General features: G+C 44.7%; 1 protein-coding gene across 1 annotated transcript in view; it reads right to left on the minus strand.

Annotated features, from left to right (window-relative positions):
* Positions 1-12,407, minus strand: part of LOC140723711 (NACHT, LRR and PYD domains-containing protein 3-like) — a 50,277-nt gene extending 37,870 nt beyond the window's left edge. The window contains exon 1 of the mRNA XM_073038267.1: positions 12,114-12,407. The gene's annotated coding sequence lies outside the window, so the exon portion shown is untranslated. The remainder of the gene's footprint in view (positions 1-12,113) is intronic.
* Between the last annotated feature and the right edge of the window lie 2,530 nt (positions 12,408-14,937).

Consider the following 14,937-nt stretch of genomic DNA (forward strand, 5'->3'; position numbering starts at 1 on the left):
TCTCTCCGGTCCTGTTCACCCTGTACACATCAGACTTCCAATATAACTCGGAGTCCTGCCATGTGCAGAAGTTCGCTGATGACATGGCCATAGTGGGGTGTGTCAGGAATGGACAGGAGGAGGAGTATAGGAAACTGATAGAGGACTTTGTGATATGGTGCAACTCAAACTACCTGCGTCTCAATATCACCAAGACCAAGGAGATGGTGGTGGACTTTAGGAGATCTAGGCCTCATATGGAGCCAGTGATCATTAATGGAGAATGTGTGGAGCAGGTTAAGACCTACAAGTATCTGGGAGTACAGTTAGATGAGAAGCTAGACTGGACTGCCAACACAGATGCCTTGTGCAGGAAGGCACAGAGTCGACTGTACTTCCTTAGAAGGTTGGCGTCATTCAATGTCTGCAGTGAGATGCTGAAGATGTTCTATAGGTCAGTTGTTGAGAGCGCCCTCTTCTTTGTGGTGGCGTGTTGGGGAGGAAGCATTAAGAAGAAGGACGCCTCACGTCTTAATAAGCTGGTAAGGAAGGTGGGCTCTGTCGTGGGCAAAGTACTGGAGAGTTTAACATCGGTAGCTGAGCGCAGGGCGCTGAGTAGGCTACGGTCAATTATGGAAAACCCTGAACATCCTCTACATAGCACCATCCAGAGACAGAGAAGCAGTTTCAGCGACAGGTTACTATCGATGCAATGCTCCTCAGACAGGATGAAGAGGTCAATACTCCCCAATGCCATTAGGCTCTACAATTCAACTGCCAGGACTTAAGAACTTTTTTTAAAGCTATTATTAATGCTTTTTGAGTTAGTGATTTAGATGCATATCATATTATTACTGAGTTAAGTATTGTATGTAATTAGTTTTTGCTACAACAAGTGTATGGGACATTGGAAAAAATGTTGAATTTCCCCATGGGGATGAATAAAGTATCTATCTATCTATCTATCTATCTATCTATCTATCTATCTATCTATCTATCTATCTATCTATCTCAGTGAAGACTGATGCAAAATACTCATTCAGTTCCTCTGCCATCTCCTTATCTTCCATTACAATTTCTCCAGCATCATTTTCTATCAGTCCTATATCTACTGTCACCTGTCTTTTACACTTTATATACTTGAAAAAGGTTTTAGTATCCTCTTTGATATTATTTGCTAGCTTCCTTTCATAGTTGTTCTTTTCTCTCTTAATGACCTTCTTACTTTCCTTTTGTAAGCTTTTAAAATCTTCCCAATCCTCTGTCTTCCCACTAATTTTTGCTTCCTTGTATGCCCTCTGCTTTGCTTTTACTTTGACTTTGACTTCTCTTGTCAGCTACAGTTTCATCCTTTTTCCACTCGAAAATTTCTTCTTTTTTGGAATATATCTGTCTTTCACCTTCCTCACTTCTCGCATAAACTCCAGCCACTGCTGCTCTGCCGTTATTCACGCTAGTGTCCCTTTCCAGTCAACCTTGACCAGATCCTCTCTCATGTCACTGTAATTTATTTTACTCCACTGAAATACCGACACATCAGATTTCTTAAATTTCACAGTGAACTCAGTCATGTTGTGATGACGGCCTCGTAAGGGTTCCTTCACCTCAATCTCTCTAATCACCTCTGGTTCATTACACAATACCCAATCCAGTACAGCCGATGCCCCAGTGGGCTCAACAACAAGCTGTTCTAAAAAGCCATCTCGTAGACATTGTGCAAATTGTCTCTCTTGAGAACCAGTGCCAACCTGATTTTCCCAATCCACTCGCATGTTTAACTCCCCAACAATTATCATAACACTGCCCTTCTGGCAAGCCTTTTCTATTTCCTATTGAAATTTGTAGTCCGTATCACCGCAGCTGTTAGGAGGCATGTATATATCTGCCATCAGGGTCCTTTTACCCCTGCGATTTATTAGGCCAACCTATAATGATTCTGCACTTTCTGATCCTATGTCACCTCCTTCTAATGATTTAATATAATTTATTACCAATAAAGCCACGCCAACCCCTCTGCCTACCTGCCTATCCTTCCGATACACCGTGTATCCTTGGACGTTCAGCTCCCAGAGGCAAGCATCTTTAGCATTGTCTCAGTGATGGCCACAATATCATACCTGCTAATCTGTAGCTCTACAACAAGATCATCCACTGTATTCCTTATGCTGTGTGCATTTAAGAATAACACCTTAAGTCCGGTATTTGTTAATTTTTTCTTTGACTGCACTGCAACTTGATTGCACCACAACTCATCCCAATGTCTGCAATTTGCCCCATCGCCTGCCTGTCCTTCCTGACATCTTTACTGCTCACTATCTCAGATTTACTTTCCCCCTTCTCTGCTCTATCATTCCGGTTCCCATCCTCCTGCCATTTCCATCTGCTTCCTGTTCTCGAGCCCGGTGTGATCCACTTCGCCAGCTCCCCGTGAATTCCACGTGACCGAACCTTCCCGATCAGCTGCCATGCGGGATCTTGTTACAGACTTTACCAAAGTTCAGATGAACAACATCACTGCCCAACTTCACCCAACTCCCTAGTTAACTCTTAAATAATCTCCAAAATACTGGACAGATGTGATGTTCTATTGGGCAGTGTAGATGGTGATTCCCCCATAACCAATGCACAACATCCCGGGATTTCAGCTTCACTGCAGACTGAGAAAATTCCGATCCCAGCTGTTGAATTACCAACCTGGACTGAAGCCCATATACTGCCAGTTCCATATCCTCAGAGTCACCAGCCCAGTATTATCACCCATACAAAGACGCTTTGGAGCCGGTGATCTGCCGTGGTGCTCCTGCCATTTGCGATTCACAAACGAAGGTGGAATTGGAAGCTAATGACCCTCTGCCGGGGCCGGTGCTCAGGCTGGTTCCCCGGTCTGTATAGAGGATGCGCATACACTTCAGCCTGACCCCAGCAGCTAAACCGAGCACATTTGATCACAATCTTCCTGCTGTGTGGGATATTGCCCAGCAGAGCGGGCTGCCATTTTTCCTGCAGTGTAGCAGGAACAAAATGGAAAATTATAAAATAGAAAATGCTGGGAACTCAGTACATCAGACTACATCTCTGAAAAGAGAAATGTTGGAAGACCCAGTTCCAGAACTGAGACTGTCCAAGATGCTGCCGATCTGCTGAGCGTTTCCAGTATTTTCCCCTCCTCACTTTAAATTTCCTGCAACTGTAGTATTTCTCCCTCTTCATTTTAATGCACAGATAGTTACCGATTGCCACCCTGAATTGTAAATGCCACCCCACCCCAACCACTCTGTTAGTTCTGAGTTCATTCTGACCCTGGTGTAACACATCCCATACAGTCAATGCTCACAGCATCCTTTCCTCCCACTATCATTCTGTTACATTTGCTCCCGAGGCCACTGTCTCTACGCTGAGAGGCGGTGACCACAGAGCGATAAAAAGTGCAACACTTGCTGCAGCTCTGACGGGCTGTTACCCTGGAAACAGAGGAAGTGGCTCACCGAAAATAACTGAAAAAGGAAATAATAAACTCAACATCAGATGCTATGAGTTTAATTATGACAAAGATTAACACTGCAGCCATTTTGTAACGGTGAATCTAAAATTGAAATGGTTGCTTTTTCTCTGTCACGTGCTGTGTCCAACTAAACCTCTGGTGTTTCTAGTTATCAAAAAAAAAACACAATCCTGGAAAAAGGGCAAAACAAAACTTCACAATGAGGACATAGTTTAGAAGAAAGATTGCTGAAAGATATCATTGCGGCAATGGGATACAGTCTGAAACAGGGTTGAACAACATGGTAGATATATATCATTGAGGTGGTGGGATACAGACTGGACAGAGGTTGAACAAGATGGTTGATATATATCAGTGAGGTAGTGGGATACAGACTGGACAGAGGTTGAACAAGATGGTTGATATATATCACTGAGGTGATGGGATACAGACTGGACAGAGGTTGAACAAGATGGTTGATATATATCATTGAGGTGGTGGAATACAGACTGGACAGAGGTTGAACAAGATGGTTGATATATATCATTGAGGTGGTGGGATACAGACTGGACAGAGGTTGAACAAGATGGTTGATATATATCATTGAGGTGGTGGGATACAGACTGGACAGAGATTGAACAAGTTGGTTGATACATATCACTGAGGTGGTGAAATATGGACTGGACAGAGGTTGAACAAGATGGTTGATATATATCACTGAGGTGGTGGCATACGGACTGGGCAGAGGTTGAACAAGTTGGTTGATATATATCACTGAGGTGGTGGGATACAGACTGGACAGAGGTTGAACAAGATGGTTGATATATATCATTGAGGTGGTGGGATACAGGCTGGGCAGAGGTTGAACAAGATGGTTGATATACATCATTGAGGTGGTGGGATAGAGACTGGACAAAGGTTGAACAAGATGGTTTATATATATATCATTGAGGTGGTGGGATACAGACTGGATATAGGGTGAATATAGGTTGAAGGAGGAATGGGCAGAAAAATGGCAGATGGAGTTTAATGCGTACAGGTGTGAGGTGTTGCACTTCGGAAGGTCAAACCAAGGTAGAACATACAAGGTAAATGGTAGGACACTGAGGAGTGCAGTAGAACAGAGGGATCTGGGAATACAGATACATAATTCCCTTAAAGTGGTGTCACAAGTAGATAGGGTTGTAAAGAGGGCTTTTGGTATATTGGCCTTATTTTACAAGGAATTGAGTATAAAATTTGGAATGTAATGGTGAGGTTGTCTAAGACATTGGTGAGACCGAATTTGGAGTATTGTGTGCAGTTTTTGTCACCGAATTACAGGAAGGATATTAATAAGGTTGAAAGACTGCAGAGATTGTTTACAAGGATGTTGCCGGGACTTGGGAAACTGAGTTATAGAGAAAGGTCGAATAGGTTAGGACTTTATTCCCTGGAGTGTAGGAAAATGAGGGGTGATTTGATAGAGGTTATAAAATTATGATGGGTATAGATAGAGTGAATGCAAGCAGGCTTTTTTCACTGAGGCTGGGGGAGAAAAAAAAACAGAGGACAAGTGTTAAGGGTGAAGGGGGAAAAGTTTAAAGGGAACATTATGAGGGGCTTCTTCACGCAGAGAGCGGTGGGAATGTGGAATGAACTGCCAGATGAAGTGGTGAATGCGGGCTCACTTTTGACATTTAAGAAAAACTTGGTCAGGTATATGGTTGAGAGGGACTTCGGGCAATATGGCCCAGGTGCGGGTCAGTGGGACTAGGCAGAAAAATGGTTCGGTACAGCCAAGAAGGGCCAAAAGGCCTGTTTCTGTGCTGTAATTTTCTATGGTTCTATGGAATGCATGTAGGTATTTGCCCCTTAGTTTTGGTAAGGTCATGAATTTAGGGTGACAAGTGAAATATTTAAGGGGAATCAGAGCAGGGAACTATTTCACTCAGAGGGAGGGGAGAATGTGGAAGCAGCTCCCAGCGGAACTGGTAGATGCGGGTTGAATTGCAGTATCTAAGAGAAGTTGGCGTGGGTACATCGTTGAGAGAAGTATTGAGGCTGCAGTTTGCGTGCAGGGGATGAGTTCAGGCAGGGAATTTAACCGACTAGATGGGCTGAAAGGACTGTTTCTGCGCTGCAGGGGAATCACTCTTAACTAAGCGTTTTACGTAAGTCCATTTCCCAGAAAACACAAATCATTCCAAGGTAATGTTTTTAAAAAACTACAAACGCATGAAACATTTTCAAGCTAATGAACCTAAAATAACCGGAAAAGGAAATAACAAACAACATCACATGCTGTGAGCTTCATTGTGACTGTTACGTACCCGTGACACGTGACGGTGGTACCCTTGTCACGTGACTGGGGTTGAAGTTATACTGGACATGAGGTAATGGTGGAGTGATGTCATTTTCCCGCCAGTAGAGGTCATGTGACAGGTTTTTTCTACAGAGTATAAAAGGGAGACCCACCCTGTCAGGTGGGGCAGTTCGTGGCTAGATTTGCCAAGATGACTTCATGTCACTGCGTGATTTAAAGGGATGACGCAGTTTAGTTAAAAATGAAGTTTTATATGATGCCTGAAGTTTAAAAGGTCAGAGCCAACGGTTTCTTTGCTGATGGAGAGTGAAGAGAAGTTTGGAAAATGGAGATCCAGAAAAATCGATTTTCGATGGATTGACTTCGACCTTGTGTGATCCTCATTCGGAAGGATTTCGTTTACTATTCTCATGATAGTCTCCGCTGGAAAAAGCGGGAGATTGAGAATATTGTGGAAGAGAGGTCAGTCACTTTAAGCTGCTATATTTAATAAGATTCGACGTGGGAGTTCGACGCTGGGAATCGAAGGACATCGACGTGGAAGAGAATTTACATCGCTTTAAAAAGTCTCTCCTTTTAAAAGTACCGTGAGCTTTTGAACTGTCGGCATATCGTTCTTTGAACTGTTTTCATTCGGCAATTCGCTTTGGAGAACTGTTTTTTTCAATACTACTTTAAAGACTGTTTGAGACTGCAAAGCTATTAAGAACTGTCTGACCAGCTGTCAGCAGCTGAGCTCGGATCATTGTTTGGGTTTGTTTACTTTTGAAGGGGGTTTGTTATCAGTGTTTAATAAACATGTTATTCGTTATAAAACCCCTTGCCTAACTCATCTATATTATTGTTGCCCGAATACGTAACAGTGACAAATATTAATGCTGTAGCCATTTTGTAACGGTGAAACTAAAACCTGTAATGGCTGCTTTCACCCTTTAAGACCATAGATATAGGAGGAGAATTAGGCCATTTGGACCATCGAGTCTGCTCCGCCATTTTATCGTGACTGATACATTTTTCTTCGGCCCCAATCTTCTGCCTTTCCCCAATCTTCTGTCTTACCCCATTACCTCTACTTTAAATCTACATTAAAAAAGACCTCCGCAGCTGCCTGCGGCAAGGAAATCCACAGATTCACCACTCTGATTAAAGAGATTCCGGCTCATCTCCGTTCTAAAATGGCGCCCCTCTATTCTGAAGCTGTGACTTCTGGTCTTAAGCTCTTCCACCAGAGGAGGCGCACTTTCCACATCCACTCTATCAAGGCTTTTCACCATTTGATGTGATCCATGAGGGCACCGCTCAGTCTTCTGAATTCCAGTGATTAATTGACCCAGAGTCATCAAACGTTCTGTATCTGACAAGCCGCTGAATCCTGAACCATTTTCGTGAACTTCCTTTGAACCATCACCTGTTTCAGCACATCCGATCTAAGATACGCGGTCCAGAACTACGTGTGGCCTCACCAGTGCTTTATGAAATCTCAACATTACATTCTTGCTTTTATATTCTAGTCCTCTTGAAATGAATGTTAACATTGTATTTGCCTTCCTGACCACAGACCCAATCTGCAAATTAACCTTTATGGAATTTTGTGCAATATCTCCCAAGTCCCTTTGTGTCTCAGTTATTTGTATTTTCTGTCCATTAAAAAAATAGTAAACCATTTCATTTCTTCTACCAAAGTAAATGCCCAAACCCTTCCCGAAACTTTATTTCATTTGCCACATCTTTGCGTGTCCTCCTAATCTGTCCTAAATCCTTCTCCAGAAAACTACCTGCCCTTCCGCCATCCTTCATATCCTCTGCAATCATTGCAACAACCATCAATTCCAGCATCCAAATCATCGACATATAAGGTAAAAAAATGGGTCCCGTCACAGACCCCTGTGGAACCTCTAGTCACCGGCAGCCGAACAGTAATGGCTCACTTTATTCCCACTCTTTGTCTCCTGCCTACCAACTACTGCTCTGTACATGCTGGAATCTTCTCTGTCATACCCTAGGATCATAGCTTGTAACTCTTACCTTACCAGGTGCTGCATTAAGTTAAACCTCGTCGTTCTAGCTAACAAAAACCGATTCCTGGAAATCTCAATGAGATAGGAGGTGCAAGATAATACTTCACAATGAAGTCAAATGTTACAGGAAACTTTATTGATGTATTGTATATCATCGAGGTGGGTTCACACGGGCTGGAGAGAGGTTGCACAAGATGTGAGTGAATGAGATGGAACCATGTGGGTGCGGGATCAAGGACAGTCACTGGTGGTCATTCAGCAATACACGGGGACTGAATAATACGATAGAAAAATATCCTAAAATGACAAACCTAGATCAAACAACAATAAATTTGGCTTAGGCACATTGCCCCTCCCCAAACCTTATCAAAGCACCATAGAAAGTATCCCATCCGGATACATAACGCCTTCATAAGGCTACCGCTCTACCCTTGACTGCAAGGAACTGCAGGAAACTGTGGGCACCGCTGAGGACATGACAGAAACCAGACTCCCCTCCCTGGACTGTGACTGCACTTCCCATTGCATCAGTAAAGCAGGCAGCATCAAAGATCCTCATAACCCTCGCTATTCTCTCTTCTCAGCCGGGTCGAAGATTTAAAATAACATTGAAAACACATAGCACCAGGCTCCAGGAAATATTCCAGGCTGCTGTTGTAAGCACATTGAATGTTCCCCATGTGATAAGTTGGACTCTTGACCTCACAGTCTAACTCGATGTACACTGTACACTTTTGAGCTGCCCGGGTAACTGGAAAAGGCTTATTTCTCGCATTTAATGGGGTTATACAACTAGAAACATTGGCTGTGCTTCGGCAGGTTGGAACAGTGGCATGGATTCAACAAAAATAAACACAATGATGACCACCCAAAACGAGAGGCCGTGAGAGATCTGGATCTCACTGCCGTGTCTGAATGGGTGAAAGATGGATCTATTCAGACAGATGGAGCAGTGTCCCGAAGGTGCGATTACCCGGTTTAACCTTCTCTGTCTGCAAGAACACAACAGGTGGAAGGGCTGCTTCCCGCGCCCTGGAATGATGAAAACAATTGTAGACACAGGCTATCGATCCAGGTGAAGTTTGGACCCGATACGGGGCTGGGTGACGAAGGTAAAGTTCCCGGGATAAACCTCAATGGATGAGTGCAGTCTCGGTATCATCACCCCATCACAGGACCAGGGCAAGAGGGGCTGAGCGGCAGCTCATCTCAGACGGTTCGGTGTGAAAGTCCCACAACCCGGACCGACCCAGCAGGTTCTGTCCAGGAAACGGTGGGAGTCCGGCTGTTCAGGGAAGTAACAGAGAATCACTGCCCAACATCGCTTGGGACCGGCCTAAGTTCTCACCTACGGAATCCCATTGATCTCGCCCCATAGAGAATGATCTCTTCCCCGGCTCCCCGCCCCAGGGGGTGTGGTCACTCTCCTGATCCCAGCCCCACACACGATCCGCCACATCCATCCACAAGAAATCACTGTCCAACAGACAATTCAGACCCAAAAAGGAATCGTGCATTCAAGCCACTTCTATGTGAACAGACACTAATTTCTATCACATTCCCCTGGGTTCAATGGTCAGGAACACTGAAACATCAAGTGAGAAACAGCAGGCGGATTCAGCTACTCAAACCATCAACAAGATGGCGGCTGCTCTCCCATCTCAGCCACGTTTCATCCCAATCCTCATCTCCTTGATCCCTTCGGTCTCCACACATCTGCTGACCTCTGTCACTATTTCCACCTTTCCACCTCTCACTCCCCAGCTCTTGCCCCATCCCCACCCCTCACCTCTTTTCTCTGACTATTTCCCGTCCACTCTCAGTCCAGAGGGAGGGTCTTGGCCCGAAATGTTGACGGTCCATTTCCCTCCACAGATGCTGCCCGACCCACTGAGTTCCTCCGGCAGTTTGTTCTTTGGTCTGTATAACCTGTGTTAGTATGGGGAGTGGGATTTTACACCATATTCCAGGTACAATCTCAACAAAGCCCAAATAATTGTTAAAGTAATTCTCAGTCTTATACCAATGAGTCTTACCATCAATACAATGTACTTTTGACTTCCTTCCCTGCCCACTACACCTCAGTCCCTCTCCACACACACACCCAGTGTTTCTGTTTCTCCTACAGAAATGGGTAATCTCACATTTCCCACATTGGACCAGCTGACCTGTTGTTCCCACTCACTCCTTTTGCCTCTGTTACGCTGAAATCTCTCGACAAGAGACACAGAACAAAGAACAGTACAGCACAGGAACAGGCCCTTCGACCCATAGTGTTGTGCTCAACCAATTAAATTTGTTATCAGAATGTTAACGAATAAAATCCCCTCTGCTTACAAAATGTCCATATTCCTCTATTTTCCTCACATTCGTGGCCTATTGAAATGTCTCTGGAAAGTCCCCAATGTGTCTGATCTACCACCACCCCAGGCAGCACGTTCCAGCGACCCGGCACTCTCTGTGTAATAAACACTTGCCCTCTCACATCTCCTTTAAAATTCCCCCCTCACCTTAAATGCATGGCCTCTGGTATTAGACATTCCTACCATAGTAAAAATACATTTTCTATCTACTCTACCTATGTCTCTCATAATCTTATAAATGTCTATCCAGTCTCACCCCAGCCTGCAGGGCTCCACAGAAAACAACCCGAGCAGTTCAACCTCCTGTTACAGCTCATGCCCTCTAATCCAGGCAATTTCCTTGTAAACCTCTTCTGCACCCTCTCCAAAGCCCTGACATCGTTCCTGGAATGAGGCGACCAGAACTGTATGAAATACTCCAGAAGTGGTCTAACTAGAGTTTTAAAAAGCTGCAACACAACTTCCCGATTTTTGAACTCAATGCCTCGAATAATAAAGTTGAGGATACTGTTTGCCTTTGTAACCACCCTATCAATCTGTGTAGTCACTTTCTGAGAGTGATGGATTCCAAGATCCCTGTGCTCATCGACACTGCTAAGGGTCTTACATTTACATTTGACCTACCGAGGTGCCAAGATGATCATCACTAATAAAATCTCACTGAGCTTTTCGAATCACATTGAATTTATTTCCAGGTGAGCAAGTACGGGAAGGTACAGGTACAGAGAAACACTGACTTGTGGCAGCATCACAGGCAAGTACGTTCAGATAACACATGGAACACAAATTATACAATCCTGTATCAGTAACAATATGGAAATATCGGTTTTATGTCATTAACGATATAGAAATACACATTTTGTATCGACAGCACACTTGGAATTGTTGAATTTGCCCCCTCAGCCCACTTGCTGCCAGTTTGTGAAAAACTGGGCTCCAAGCACCAGTCCCTACAACACACACTGGGACATCCTGAAGGCCCACGAAGGTCTGGTTATTCCTTCTATTTAAACACACAAACAGGAAAAGGAGCAGGCCACCTGGCCCCTCTAAACTGTCCGGTCATTCAACAAGACGCTGGGCCGGTGCATCTTTACCCCGCCAACACCACTCTTGCCCCCTACTTTCCCCAGACTATTGGCCCCACTTGCTGGTCAACAGTCTGCCCGTGTTTGCTTCCCTATGTGGTGAATCTCTCTGCTCGCCACCACCATGGGTTCAGAAATTTCCACAGATGAGCCCCTCCTGTCCACTCCCTCTCCCAGCATCTTTATCCTGATAATAAAATCCGCCTCTCCTTCCGTCTTCTGCCAGGATCCCTGCCCGGCGGACCGGCATCAAGTTGATGAATGAGCGGTCACCTTTTACCTCTCAGCGATACATCAGACTCCGGCCACAGGAGACGCTTCACAAATGCCCCCAGCTTCCCTCAGAGGCAAATGGAAATAAATCACAAAGCAGGTCATTTACTTTGTTTGTTCCGCTTTGAACAGGAGATCGGACTGGAGGTAACACCCTCTTCGTCGGTCCGCTTGCGCTGTTGGGTGGAACCAGTGACTGACATCTCTTCACATCAATGAGAATTAACATGACTAATTAACTCTGCTGCCTGGCCTGCAGAGTTCCTCCAGCATTTTGTGTGTGTTGCTCGGATTCCCAGCATCTATCTGCTGATTTTATCTTGTTTCTGAGAGATCGGTGGCGGGTCACTGTCCAGTGGGATATTTCACATGTCACTACCGGGGTGAAAGATGCCTTCTGCTCCCACTTAGTAGAAACCACCCTGGAGAGTATTTGTGGTTGACGGCAACGGCATCATTTCTCTTAAGCCATTTGGACAGTAGTTGACTCGTTAACATGAACATGTCAGGACTCCCTTCTCCCACTGAATTCACTCCTGACCCCGATCAAAGCCGAGTCTCGCTGTAAACGCTGAATAGTTGTGCAGAATCATAGACAACACTTACCTCTGATGTTGTAACCGGACGGCGTTCAGTGTGGTCCCGGGAAATCACAGTCTGACTTCCCGGGTGACCGACAATGTTCCTGCACCGGTGTGCTCACCCTGTACGGAGAGTTGAGTCTGAGCTGCTGCTCCCGAGGCCACTTGGCTGTGATGTGTCCGTCGCTCATTACAGATGGACAGGGCCGGGTGAGCCGGGGTAGAGCGGGACTGCCGCAGTCCGGGTCACACTAACTCTCACCGGCTCAGGACGGCTCTGTCAGCGGGAGGAGGCGGGAGTGGGATCACTGTAGCAACCCTAAAGAGGAAAACAAACAGGCTGCGTTAACCTTTCTGTCCGGATTTCCGTGTGGATCTCTCCTTTTCTTTCACCGCAACCAGTGGGGCGGAGTTTCTCTGTTTAACTCAGCCAGTCCCAGGCTGCGGAGTTGATCCAGTCCGGGTTCTGGGAGGGTCTGAGCTCCGCCCTCTGTGTAAGAAAGACTGCCTGGCGTGGATAGAGTTTCAGCTCAAACGTCCCTCACCTGTTCAGGTACAGGGAGCCGCATTTCTGCTGAAATTAAACCAAACACGTTTGACTATATATTTCCACTAACTAGAAAAAAAACTGGGAGAGATCATTGCATTTCCATCCGGACAACTGCTGTCACAAGAACCCTCCTCGCCCCCGGTTAACAGCGAGTTTCATTTCACAAGCGGAGGTTGTTGATCGACATCCCGCCGGAAATACTTGTTAAATTTATTTCTTTTAAAAGTCATTTATTCCAAATGGCCTGAAGTTTTACCGAGGGAGTAATGCACTCACTGAAAGTTGTCACATTCGTTAAAATGGCCGACAGAGAGGGAATGACTCACTGATCGAAATGAGTATGGGAGGAGGGAGAATTGTGTGCCGATTAAAAGTGGAAGCCTGACTCCTCTCTATCCCCTGACCTAACCCTCACTATCCTCATCCCTCTACCCCATCTACCCTCATGATTTTGTAGACCTCCATCAAATCTCCCCCAAATCTTCTGCGTTTCCAAGGAACAAAGTCGTAACATATTCAATCTTCCCTTATAACTCAGGTCCTCCAATCGCAGCAACATCCTTGTCATTGTACTCTGTCAAACTTATTTACATCTTTCCTATTTAGGTGACGTAAACTGCACACAATACTCCAAATTAGGTTACGTCCCTGCAATTTCTGAATCCACCTCCATCGGGGTCCGAGGACTGAATTTCTCAGTCGCTGGGGATTAAAACACTCGAAGTTGCCCAATTTGCCCATAACACTTACTCATCCGTAATTTGTATAAAATCCATGGCCTCACTTCAATAGAGCCTTTTCCCAAGTGAACACAGAAGCAAAAACCAGACGATAATCCAGACAATCAATTGTGTCTGCTGAAATCCTTTTGCTTTTAAAACATCTGTATAATCCCTCACCTTGTCTGCTAGGACAACCTTATGCCACCCTATAGCCTTCCGGGTTTCTTTCCTCACTGTTACCTTGCATTTCCATATAACCATATAACAATTACAGCACAGAAACAGGCCATCTTGGCCCTTCTGGTCCGTGCTGAACACTTGCGCTCACCTAATCCCACCGACCCGCACTCAGCCCATAACCCTCCATTCCTTTCCTGTCTATATACCTATCCAGTTTTGCTTTAAATTACAACACCGAACCTGCCTCTACCACTTCTACTGGAAGCTCATTCCACACAGCTACCACTCTGAGTAAAGAAATTCCCCCTCATGTTACCCTTAAACTTTTGCCCCCTAAGTCTCAACTCATGTCCTCTTGTTTGATTCTCCACTACTCTCAATGGAAAAAACCTATCCACGTCAACTTCAACTCTATCTATCCCCCTCATGATTTTAAATACCTCTATCAAGTCCCCCCTCAACCTTCTACGCCTCAAAGAATAAAGACCTAACTTGTTCAATCTTTCCCTCTAACTTAGGTGCTGAAACCGAGGTAACGTTCTAGTAAATCTTCTCTGTACTCTCTCCATTTTTTGACATCTTTCCTATAATTCAGTGACCAGAACTGTACACAATACTCCTAATTTGGCCGAACCAATGCCTTGTACAATTTTAACATTACATCCCAATTCCTGTACTGAATGCTCTGATTTATAAAGGGCAGTATACCAAAAGCTTTCTTCACCACCCTATCGACATGAGATTCCACCTTCAAGGAACTATGCACCATTATTCCTAGATCACTCTGTTCTACTGCATTCTTCAATGCCCTACCATTTACCATGCATGTCTTATTTGGATTTTTCCTACCAAAATGTAGCACCTCACACTTATCAGCATTAAACTCCATCTACCATCACTCAGCCCACTCTTCTAACTGGCCTAAATCTCTCTGCAAGCTTTGAAAACCTACTTCATTATCCACAACACCACCTACCTTAGTATCATCTGCATACTTACTAATTCAATTTACCACCCCATCATCCAGATCATTAATGTATATGACAAACAACATTGGACACAGTACCAGTGATGGGTAAATTAATGGAAAGTATTCTTAGAGATGGTATATATAATTATCTGGATAGACAGGGTCTGATTAGGAATAGTCAACATGGATTTGTGCGTGGAAGGTCATGTTTGACAAATCTTACTGCATTTTTTGAAGAAGTTACGAGGAAAGTTGACAAGGGTAAAGCAGTGGATGTTATCTATATGGACTTCAGTAAGGCCTTTGATCTCTGTGGCACACCACTAGTCACCAGGGTCCAACCTGACACTACTCTGTGGCATCTTCCATCCAGCCACTGTAGAATCCATTTTACTACTTCAATATTAATACCTAATGATTGAACCTT

Source organism: Hemitrygon akajei, unplaced genomic scaffold (assembly GCF_048418815.1).
Source record: "Hemitrygon akajei unplaced genomic scaffold, sHemAka1.3 Scf000129, whole genome shotgun sequence".
Lineage (NCBI taxonomy): Eukaryota > Metazoa > Chordata > Chondrichthyes > Myliobatiformes > Dasyatidae > Hemitrygon > Hemitrygon akajei.